The 12,472-nt window shown below is 46.1% G+C and overlaps 1 protein-coding gene across 1 annotated transcript in view; it reads right to left on the reverse strand.

Annotated features, from left to right (window-relative positions):
• The window catches only part of MAFK (MAF bZIP transcription factor K), a 51,651-nt gene extending 40,498 nt beyond the window's left edge, over nucleotides 1-11,153 (reverse strand). Inside the window, exon 1 of the mRNA XM_040356701.1 lies at nucleotides 11,030-11,153. The gene's annotated coding sequence lies outside the window, so the exon portion shown is untranslated. The remainder of the gene's footprint in view (nucleotides 1-11,029) is intronic.
• Between the last annotated feature and the right edge of the window lie 1,319 nt (nucleotides 11,154-12,472).

Consider the following 12,472-nt stretch of genomic DNA (forward strand, 5'->3'; position numbering starts at 1 on the left):
ACGCGAGTGAGGAAGAGCCATCAACGGCTCTTCCTGTTTACATCGTGATCAGCCGTGGTTAGACACGGCTGATCACGTGGTAAAGAGTCTCCGTGAGAGACTCTTTACCGAGATCGGTGGTGCGGGGTGTCAGACTGACACCCTGCAACAACGATCGCCGCGATGCGCTCCCCCGGGGGCGCGCAGCGGCTCAGAATCCTGAGGACGTCATATGACGTCCAGTCAGGATTCTACAACCACTTTGCCGCCGCCAATCTGTCATTGGCGGGCGGCAAGTGGTTAAACCACTTGTCGACCTCAATATGTATATATGGGTTGCAGTTTGCAAGTTGTTTACTGGGATTATGGCTGAAGATATGAGCCATAACCCCAGTCTTGCTTTTTTCAGCATGTGGCTGAAAAATATGTTTGGGGGTTATATGTAATTTTCTAGCAAACAATACAGATTTAAAAGTGTCAGAAAAAGCTGGTAGGCTTTACAATAAAAAATATTTTTTATAACTAACTATCTGTTTCAGATATGACTGTTTTGATAAATTTACTGTAATTAGTAGAAATATTCCCTGAAACAGAAATACTCATTGAGGTACCCATCACAAGTTGAAAGTTTGCGAACTGCAGAGAAATTCAAAACTTTTTAATATAGTTTTGGAGTAGGTTCTATTTGGGCGATTTTCTATCATCCAAATACATAAGTGAGAGTGTCCCGCTGGCTACCAATGTTATAAGAATAAAAACCAGGCATGATTCTGTGATGGACATCAATGCATGGGCTCAGGAATAATTCCAGAAATCATTGTCTGTGAACACAGTTTGCTGTTTTATCCAAAAATGCAAGGTAAAGCTGTATCATGCAAAGAAGGAGCCATGTCTGATCAGAAACACAGTCTTCTCTGGGACAAAGCTCATTTAAAATGGTCTGCTGCAAAGTGGAAAACTGCTCTGTGGTCAAACAAAGGGAAATTTGATATACTTTTTGGCAACCATAGGCGATGTGTCCTCCGCACTAAAGAGGAGAGGGACGTTCCAGCTTATCAGCACTCAGTTCAAAGACCTGCATCTCTGATAGTATGGTGGTGAAATAGTGTGTATGGAATGGGCAGCTTGCATATCTGGAAAGGCAACATCAATACTTATATCTAGCTTTTACAGCAGCAGTTATATCTAGCTTTTACAGCAGCATATGCTCCCAGTCAGGCAATGTCTTTTTCAAGGAAGGCCTTCCATATTTCAGAAGGACAATGCTAAACTGCATCTCCGACAACAGCATGGCTTCATAGTAGAAGAGCCCGGGTGCTTAACTGGCTTGCCTGCAGTCAAGACCTTTCACCAATTGAAAATATTTTGTGCATCTTGACACGAGAAATACGAAGAAGATGGGACAACATTAATGTTCCAAAACGCCAGCAACTGGTCTCCATAGTTCCCAGATGTTTAGAAATTGTAGTAAAAAGAACAGAGGATGCTACACTGTGGTAAACATGGCCCTGTTTCAATTTGTTTTGAGATGCGTTTCTGTCAATTTCTAAATCATCCTATATTTTTCCTAAAACAGTACATTTTCTCAGTTTAAACATTTGATATGTTTTCTATTGTGAATGAAATATGGATTTATGAGATTTGCAAAGAATCGCATTCTGTTTTTATGCAGAAAGGGATAGGAAGTGTGCTAGGGCCCATTACACCAGATGCATTGGGTTGTGCAAAGATAATCCAAAAGAAGAAGCCTATGCCAGCGCATTCTGGAGCAGCAGCGTCTTGACAGAAAAATCGCTGACAGTCTCCCCCCCGCCCAAATCTATTCCAGAGCATACAACCTAACAACCCCCCCCCCCCCCCAGCCCACATTGCCTTAACATGGGGGGATACTCATACCCCCTCATTAAAGCACCTGTTACCATTTTGACGGCATGTGGTCTGGTATGGTTCAGAAGGGGGAGGTGTGCTCTTTAACCTGCCCCCCCCCCCCCATTTCCTGGCCTGCCAGGCTGCAATCTCGGATATGGGTATTTATTACCGGCAATGTTTTTTTTTTTTTACATTCAGCTGGGAATCCCTGCTAACAGCTGATGACCCCATATTAAGGATGCAGCAGCCACTGGTTGTTAACCGCTTCAATACTGGGCAATTTTAGCCCCTTCCAGCCCAGGCCAGTTTTCAGCGCTGTCACACTTTGAATGACAATTGCGTGGTCGTGCAACACTGTACCCAAATGACATTTTTATTTCACACAAAGCTTTTCTTTTGGTGGTATCTAATAACTGCTACTTTTTTATTGATTTTTTTGCAAAAATAAAAAATCTGGCCATACACCTATAGATTATCTGCAGATTTTCTATTGTTAGATGTAAAAAGTGCAACAGATTTCTCCATGTACACTAAACTGTGTAAATGGAGGAATCTCCTACTGGCCCAAGCTTCCATATCTTGCTAGCCGGCCCTGCTGGCTCTCAACCTAAACAATGCCGGCACCCAATCAGAATGTTCAGGTATTGTGAGAGCCAGCGGGGCCAACTAGCTAGATATGGAAGCTTGGGCCAGTGGAAGATTCTTCCGTCCACACAGTTCAGCGTAGATGAAGGAATCTGTTCAACTTTTTCCATCTGACCATAGAAAATCTGCAGATAATCTATAGGTGTATGGCCAGCTTTAGTTTCTCTCAGAAAATGTTGTAAGTAAAGCTGGCCATACACCTATAGATTATCTGCAGATTTTCTATGGTCAGATGGAAAAAGTGGAACAGATTCCTCCATCTACACTGAACTGTGTGGATGGAAGAATCTCCCACTGGCCCAAGCTTCCATATCTTGCTAGTGGGCCCCACTGACTCTCACACAACACAGTTTAGCGTACATGGAGAAATCTGTTGCACGTTTTCCATCTAACCATAGAAAATCTGCAGATAATCTATAGGTGTATGGCCAGCTTAAGTAATTTTTCTCCTTCGCTGATGTGCGCTGATTAGGCAGCACTGATGATCAGTGCCCCTGTCTAGTCACAGATTGCTCCGGAAGTGACGTTCCGTCGCCGCCATCTTGCTACACCCCACACCATTGCACAGTAATGATAATAACTGTGAAATGTAAAACTCTGATGGGTGTTAAAAGATGTCCGCTTGCCCCCTTCACACTCTATCATTACTGTGCAATGGTGTGGGGTGTAGCAAGACGGCGGCGACGAAACGTCACTTCCGGAGCAATCTGTGATGGGGAGCGGAATGTGACACTACACCCCGATTACCTGTACAGGTCTCCCCTGTGAGGAGATGCCATTGATTGGCTCTCTTCTCACTCTGTCAGCGTAAGGCAATAGAGCTGGTTACCGGCACTTTTGTGTTTACGTGTGATCGACAGTGATTGGACACAGCCGATCACATAGGTAAAGAGCCACATCCCTGGCTCTTTACCAAGATTGGGGGGTCGCACCAGTAACACTGCACACCTGTGATTGCCATGCTGTGCACCCCTTTGGGCATGCGAGAGCGGTGAGACTGGGGCAATGTCACGCAGGGGTTGACAAATTTGCTTGGAATCTAGGAGCCAGCTAAAAAAGTTAGGAGCCAGAAAACGCGCCCCGTCCCGACGAGCTTGCGCGCAGAAGCGAACACATACGTGAGCAGCGACCACATATGTAAACTGTGTTCAAACCATACATGTGAGGTATCGCCGCAATTGGTAGAGCGAGAGCAATAATTCTAGCCCTAGACCTTCTCTGTAACTCGAAACATGCAACCTGTAGAGTTTTTTAAACGTCGCCTATGGAGATTTTAAAGGGTAAAAGTTTGACGCCATTCCACGAGCGGACGTAATTTTGAAGCATGACATGTTGGGTATCAATTTACTCGGCGTAACATTATCTTTCATAATATAAAAAAAAAATGGGGATAACTTTACTGTTGTCTTATTTTTTAATTTAAAAAAGTGTAATTTTTTCCCCAAAAAAGTGCGCTTGCAAGACCGCTGCGCAAATATGGCGGGACAGAAAGTATTGCAACGATTGCTATTTTATTCTCTAGGGTGTTAGGATAAAAAATATATATAATGTTTGGGGGTTCTAATTAGAGGGAAGAAGATGGCAGTGAAAATAGTGAAAAATTACATTAGAATTGCTGTTTAACTTGTAATGCTTAACTTGTAATACCAACGGCCACCACCAGATGGCGCCAGCTTACACATCTGGTGGTAAAAACTTGTAGTACCAACGGCTCACCACCAGATGGTGCCAGCCCCCCCTTCCAAGCCAAGTTGCCAGGACCCTATTTCTAGTCGCCATGGCGACCTGGCGCCCGGGATTTGTCGAGCCCTGCATGACGTCATGCCAAAACAAGTGGGGGTGGGGAGGGTAAGGATGCCTGCAGCCCCGCTCCTTAAAGCTGAAGCTACTAAGCTAAACACTGCTAAATGGGGGCAAAAACATTGGCATTTTTTGTCCAGTGTTTCTCTAAAGCAGTTTTTAGCTTTCTAATGTGCATGAAGCCTTGGGATCTGCTAATGTACATACATGTCAGGTGCTCCAATTCCCATTAAGGACAGGCGTGTTCCAAAATTTAAAAAAGGCTAACGATAACTGAGATCTTGCAATTTAAAAATGAAGCAAACAAAGACAGGTCTCCCATTGAAAACAGGTTCCTCCAAATCTGTGAGCACTTGCAGTAGGTAGAAACAAGCAAGATAATGCCGAGTTGGGATACATACAGACCGGCATTCAAGTAGCAAGTTCTCCTGCAGGGAAAATTAGCACTTGCAAGTATTCAGGATGAGTCACTTTAGAGATAATTCTATATGGTGAATGTGAATTAACTACAGTATTTGACTTGTACTAACATCAACCATAGAGATCATGCAGAGTTCAGGCACTCACTGAAAGTTAAACGTTGACTAGACCTGATTTCTTGTACCCCCATATATATCCCCTGCAGCTTATTATCCTAGTGCTTTAATCAGAACCACAGTGCCTGTCCAGAACGTGTTCAATACACTCATGAAGGAAAAACACAGCAGTGAACAGATTGGCAAATAGATCTCGATAACCTGTAGCAAACATTAGGATTCCTGCTGTCATCTTTCTACCACAGATTAAATAAATGTGAGAATTTTTTTCTGGTTGACAGGAGTTCATTTTTCATAAGTTTTCTTTGTTGTGGGAAAAAAAATATAGTACAGAAAAACAAGAGAGACTTTATTATGCTACAGGACTTTAATTATGTAAAACAATACAAAAAAACAAAAACAAAGAAACGTTATAACTTTCCTATATACCACAGGTGTCAAACACAAGGCCCGCAGACCGAATCCGGCCCTCCAGGCCATTTCATGTGGCCCTCGCACCTCTCCTGTAGCTGCAAGAGAGCTCCACCCCTCCTCTGGTCCTCCTCCAGACCCTTACTTTCTGCTTTCAAGCAATGCATCCAGCTTCTTCCCAGAAGCAGCATAAGGAAAGGGGGGGCACTGTGATGTAAGGGAGAGTGGGGGACTCAACTTCTGATGGTGAGGTGGCTCTTGACATCTAATATAAAGGGGAGGGGATGCGCTGGACATCTAATCTTATAGATACAACCGGCCCTTTTGAGGGCAATTATAATGCGGCCCACAATGAAATTCAATATATAACCCTAAAACAGGGGTCTCCAAACTTTCTAAACAAAGGGCCAGTTTACTGTCCTTCAGACTTTGAGGGAGCCGGACTGTGGCCAGTGGGAGTAGAAAATGTCCTGGCATCAGGTAGTAAACAATGCCCCAGCTTTGGTAATAGTGGGAGGAATATTGCCTCATTGTTGGTATTAGGGGTAGAATAGTGTCCCATCCTTGGTGTCAATGGGAAGAATAGTGTCCCATCATTGGTGTCAATGGGAAGAATAGTGACCCATCATTGGAAGGAATAGTGTCACATCATTAGTGTCATTAGGAAGAATAGTGCCCCATCAATGGTGTCAATGGGAAGAATAGTGACCCATCATTGGTGTCAATGGGAAGAATAGTGACCCATTATTGGTGTCAATGGAAAGAATAGTGTCCCATCATTGGAAGGAATAGTGTCACATCATTAGTGTCATTAGGAAGAATAGTGCCCCATCATTGGTGTCATTGGAAGGAAAAGTGTCCCATCATTGGTGTCATTGGGAGGAATAGTGTCCCATCATTGGGAGGAATAGTGTCCCATCATTGGTGTCATTGGGAGGAATAGTGTCCCATCATTGGTGTCATTGGGAGGAATAGTGTCCCATCATTGGTGTCACTGGGAGGAATATAGTGCCCCACTGTTGGGGTCAGTTGTAGTAAAAGTGTCCTATTGTTGGTATCAATGACAGGAATTATGCCCCATTGTTGGTGCAAAAGAAATAGTGCCTTGTATCAGTGGGAGAAAGTGTCCCACGGCCTGATAAAAGCAAGCAAAGGGCCACATCTGGCCCCCGATGGAGATCAGTGCTCTAAAATATAAAAGTCTGTAAAGCAGAAAAAATATGTATTTGTGTTTTCCCACTTAGAGGGTACGAGTACAGCAGTGATGTCAGCTTGTCACTCCTCCCTATGCGTTTTGTCATACGTTTGACGTTGTCCAGGTGCCCCTTCAGGGGTGCCTTGGCAAAATGCCTAACAATTGCTAATGCCCAAACATTGTATACATACCAGTGGATGGATCAAGCCTACCATTTTATGTGCCCCTGGATGACATCAAACGTATGACAAAGCGCGTAGGGAGGAGCGACACGTTGACATCACTGCTGTACTTGTGTCCCGGAAACACTGGCTTTTGTATGTGTGCTGGCTATGCATAAGAATTCAGGTGTTTTTACACGACAATCTTGCAAGTGCAACCTTTATTTTATAAGTTCATTAAAACTTTGAGGATTTTACACTATGCAGAGTCTTCATCATCTTTGGGTCACCTCTATGATCACTGTATGAGGAGGATGGACATGCCCTGTTTAGAAGCCTGACCTGATTAAAGGCCCTGGCTGGGTATGGAGCCCGTTTTTGACCTTTTGTAACGAGAGGTCTATCCAATACGGCAAGCAAGCCCTTTTTCAGCCATTGGTGGTGGCGTCTAGTCACGTGATCGCTTTTCAAAAGGTGTCGGATCGTGGTGAAGATCCATCGGAATCACTGAGCATTTATATTACTGGACTCTTTATAGGATAAATAATGTTCACTGTTTATTCAAATTAGCGTTGGATCACTTGGATTATTACACCTTTGTTATATATGTTTTGTATTTATATATGGAAAAAATATTGCGCAAACGATAATTAATAAACACGGTGCAAGAGAGAATATGTGTAAACGAAGCTGTTTCATATGAATGTGACAAATATTCAAAATGCAATGGTAGAAAGAATGTAGCGCTAAAACTGAAAATAAAAGTACACATATATAAAAAAAAAAAAAACATTAAAGTGGATGTAAGCCCACTCTCATCCTTTCTAAACTACTGCCATGGTGCTGATCTATAAGGATATAGATGCCTCTTGCATGTATCCTTACCTGTCAAATATCTCCCCTCTGTCTGTTATAAGAACTGAAAGCGGAGTTCCGGCTGTTACAGCATTTATACACTTTATAAAATAGAAATTGACTGGGGCCATCTTAAGTGTGGGCATCATGAAGCCAGGCTGTATGACTTCCTGGATTTCAGCCTTGCAAATCTCGCACATGCTCAGTACTGCACAAGCAGTGTCAGATCAGGTTTCAGCACCTGTGCTGTCCAAGTCACATGATTCTTTGAGACTGGGGAGTGCACAGACTCCTGGAAAGTTACAACCACTACATTCCCAGGAGTCTGTGCGGTGTAGGTTAGGAAGCATTAAGCACCTAGGTGCAGGAAGAGGGAAGATTAACTATTCTGCCTAGCAACAACACTTTGAAGGCATCTAAAAAAAAATAGTTTTTTCGTAAAAGGACTGACATTTTTTTAAAACTACTGTTGTAATGTTATATTTATGGGTGGAACTCCACTTGAAAAACTGCAGATTCTGTGGGTGGATCTGTTGTCTGGAGCTCTGTGGGTGGAGTCGTGATGTCAGTAGACTCCCCGCCTTCCTCTACACTCCCCTTGTCAACATGCATTTTTTCCTGTGTATTCCTTACACTAAATTCTGCTATGATCACTAACATCCAGTCAAAATCCAGAAAAGTAACCACATGACTTTAGAAAAGGAGTGGGGGTGGGAATTAAAAAATAATGCCTGTCTCCGGGCTAGTGCATGAGATATGTAAATAACCTGTCACTCACAGCAAGGGGGCAGAACGGACTAAGGTTTTTCTCTGCAAGTCTGTTTTTATTTCACTGAACAATAAAAGAGGATTGCTCAGAGCTGGATTAACTATGTGTGGCAAGACTGGGCACAGCTGATAGGAAATCTTATACTGTACATTGTGACATGAAAAAAACTTAAATAAAAAATTTCGTATTTACATCCACTTTATTAAGATGACCAGTCGAGTGAACAACCAGATCTAAAGTCCAATGTGTCAATAATCATTCAGTGGCAGACTACTGAAGACAGTCTGACGTGATTTGAAGGTTGAAAGTGAATCTAATCCAATAACCAGGTCTTACAGAATATGGATGGCGAGTCTACAGCAATGAAGTGGTATTCCTCAAGTAAACGAGTATAGAAAGACTGGTGTGAGGGCATCCAGAAATGAATCTTCAATAAACAAATAGAAATGGGTACCCTTACCGCAACTGATGGACCCATATGCCAGCAACAACGGATCGTATGAGCATAGATATCCAAAATCGGTATGTAGCCCAGATGGTAAACAGGACCCGTACTTTCCGATGCAAAACTTCCAATCGACCTCGTAGTACTCGGACCGCGCTGTAGCCACAACAGTGGAAGGGACCCAAAATCTCCAGTAGAAACCTCCAAATGAGCCTCATGATTAGAGGTCGGCCGATATATCGGCCGTTTTGGAGAAATCGGCATCGGCCGATTTTTATCCAAAATTAGGCCGATATTTAACATGGCCGTTAGCGGTGCCACGGCTCCGGAGCTAGGCCGAACCCCCGGCCTTTCCTGATGCCCTGACCGCGGATTGCCGCCGCGGTCACAGCATCAGGAAAGGCCGCGGTTTGGCCTAGCTCCGGAGCCACGGCCATCTTGGTACACCCAGCGTGGCAGCCAACCAGCAGGCCCGTAACAGCCAATCGGCGGCCGACCGCTGCCGACATCCTCCACTGTAAAAAAAAAAAAACGTCCCCTGGCGTGCCGTGCGCCCTGATTCTGGACTTTGTAGGCAGAGGCAGGGCGCGCAGCATGTCAGGGGACCTTTTTTTTCAGAGTGGAGGATGTCGGCAGCGGCCGCCTCCGATTGGCTGTTACAGGCCCGCTCTGCATTCTGGGGATTGTAGGCAGAGGCGGGGCAGCACATTAGGGCCAAGGACAATGGAGCTTTCTTGTGCTAGGAGATGCCTGGAGCGCTCCGCTGGTGGGCATTGATGAGGTGGCACTGTGGCAGTAAATGACATTATGCTGTACTGGTGGGCACTGATGTGAGGCACTGATGAGGTGATGCACTGGTTGGCACCGATGAGGTGATGCACTGGTTGGGACTGATGAGGTGATGCACTGGTTGGCACTGATGTGGTGAGGCACTGGTTGGCACTGATAAGGTGATGTACTGGTTGGCACTGATGAGGTGATGTACTGGTTGGCACTGATGAGGTGATGCACTGGTTGGCACTGATGTGGTGATGCACTGGTTGGCACTGATGTGGTGATGCACTGGTTGGCACTGATGAGGTGATGCGCTGGTTGGCACTGATGAGGTGATGCGCTGGTGAGATGCACTGGTGGGCAATGATGGGATGCACTGGTGCATTGATGAGGTGGCACTGATGGGCTGCATTGGTGGGCATTGATGAGGTGGCACTGTTGGGCACTGATAGGCTGCACTGGTGGGCACTAATGAGGTGGCACTGATGGGCACTAATGAGGTGGCACTGATGGGCTGCACTGGTGGGCACTAATGAGGTGGCACTGATGGGCTGCACTGGTGGGCACTGATGTGACACTGACAGGGTGCACCCCACCTCTCCACCCTAGGTTTTTTGAGATGAGGGAAAAAAAATAAAAAATCAGCCGCCGGCCGCCCCCGATTTCCAAATATCGGCCAGAGAAACAACCATATCGGTCTACCTCTACTCATGATACCCCAACCGGACTGGAAGCGGGAAACAACTGGATGGAGTTCTCACATTGGCTATGACCCCAACGTGGTATGTGGAGAAAAAAGGAGAGAGGGGCTCCAATGGTGTAGCTAAAAAAAAAAAAAAAAAAAAGTAGGTGTCCCTGTAGATGTCCTTGAGGACGAAACGCATCGGGAAAGGTTCATCACTCCCCACATTGCTTTATTTTTATGTGATCACTTTTATTATTTGTATGTTGGCATTAATAAACCTACTTGTTTTTTGAGCGTCACCATTGGAGCCCCGCTCTCCTTTTTTCTCCACATACCACGTTGGGGGTCGTAGCCAATATGAGAACTCCATCCAGTTGTTTCCCCCTTCCAGTCCTGTTGGGGTACCACAGGGATCATTTGGAGGTTTCTATTGGAGATTTTGGGTCCCTTCCACTGTTGTGGGTACAGCGTGGTCCGAGTATTACGAGGTCGATCGGAGAGTACGGGTCCCGGTACGTCTGACGCACCTTAACGCGTTTGTAAACTTTTATTTGCGTGTGTTTTAATGCCGATTTCCCTCCCCACCAGTGGAGAAAAGAAACCACCCATGTGCATGAGACCCAATACTCCAATCATGAGTGCCCTCTCCTCCCTCACCAGGCACATAGTCATACCCCTGCCAGGAGCTCAGTCGTGTCATCACAGCTGTGGAACCACAAATCCCAGCACATGCTTGCTGTCCTCAGGTGACGTAGCTCTGGCTCAGCTCATTGTATTAGGAGACTTCCACACAATGCTGAGGCCTGCTCTGTCCCAGACCCCGGTATGGCCTCACACAGATACCGGCTTCCATGACACTCAGCGTGCGCACACCTCCCTCCCCCACCTCGCTGTACAGCGCTTACCTGCAATGCCACAAGGGCCGTACTGCGGGGTACAGAGACGGGAGGTGTCAGGGGCGCACCTGGGGCTCCTCACCACAACAACAACAATCTCCACCTCCAACGAGTGCACTCCACTTCCGGGAACTGTGCGTCACGGGCGACGTCACCCGAACGTCAACAGCGACCCCGCCCCTCTTTGCGTTCCATTCACTCACAGGGCTTCCCTGACGTCACGTGGCGGGAAAGCGGAGGAGTCAGTCACGTGGTCGGCGCTGGGTTTGTGGTGCACAGGGTCGCTGTGGCGCTCCAGCTGTTGTAAAGCTCCAGGTTCTTTGTGCGCAGCCAGAGAATGCTGGGACTTGTGGTTCCGCAGCAGCTTGAGAGACACAGGCTGACCTAAGAGTGCCCCGGGGACAGTCAGTGTGGTGACAATGTGTGTTGTGGAATGATATCTGTAAAAATGGACACTATTCGTTGTATCCGCCTGAACAAGTCATACCAGGAAGGCCTCATGCATGGCGACACCAAAAAAAAGAAATCGCTTTCAGGGGCGTTTGGCTTTTTTTTTATACACCTTTGAACGCAACTGCATGTTATCTCATGTGGCTATCATGTTGCTATGGGACGCTCTGTACGTATGGGACACTCGCAAATTGCACATGTGCGTCAGACTTTTCCGGTCTGCGTCACATGGCCCTTGCTTTGCAACTGTGTTTTGTGTTGAAATTAAACGTTCTCAATAGCGCTTGTGGAACTACGAGACTCTACCACGTGATCAGCCGTGTCCAACCACGGCTGATCACGATGTAAACAGGAAGAGCAGTTGGTGGCTCTTCCTCACTCGCGTCTGACAGACGAGAGTAGAGGAGAGCCGATCGGCGTCTCTCCTGACGGGGGGTTCGCGCTGATTGTTTATCAGCGCAGCCCCCCCTCGGATTGCCACACTGGACCACCAGGCAAGCCCACCCTGGACCACCAGGGAAGGGCAAACAAAACAAAAAGTGTGGGAAAAAAAAAAAAGCATTGAAAAAAAAAAAGATGCCAATCAGTGCCCACAAATGGGCACTGACTGGCAACATGGGTAAATCAGTGTCGCCCCACAGTGTCCATCAGTGCCACCCCACAGTGTCCAGTGCCACCCCACAGTGTCCATCAGTGCCCATCTGTGCCGCCCATGAGTGCCCATCTGTGCCGCCTATGAGTGCCCATCAGTGCCGCCTATGTGTGCCCATCAGTGCCGCCTATGTGTGCCCATCAGTGCCGCCAATCAGTGCCACCTCATCTGTGCCCGCCAGTACTACCTCATCGATGTCCATCAGTGCCATCTCATCGGTTCCCATCAGTGCCGCCATATCAGTGCCCGTAATTGAAAGAGAAAACGTACTTATTTACAAAAAAATGAACAGAAAAAAATAAAAACGTATTTTTTTTTCAAAATTTTCAGTCTTTTTTTAGTTGTTGCGC

This window comes from Rana temporaria, chromosome 6 (genome assembly GCF_905171775.1).
Source record: "Rana temporaria chromosome 6, aRanTem1.1, whole genome shotgun sequence".
In the NCBI taxonomy this organism is placed as follows: Eukaryota; Metazoa; Chordata; class Amphibia; order Anura; family Ranidae; genus Rana; species Rana temporaria.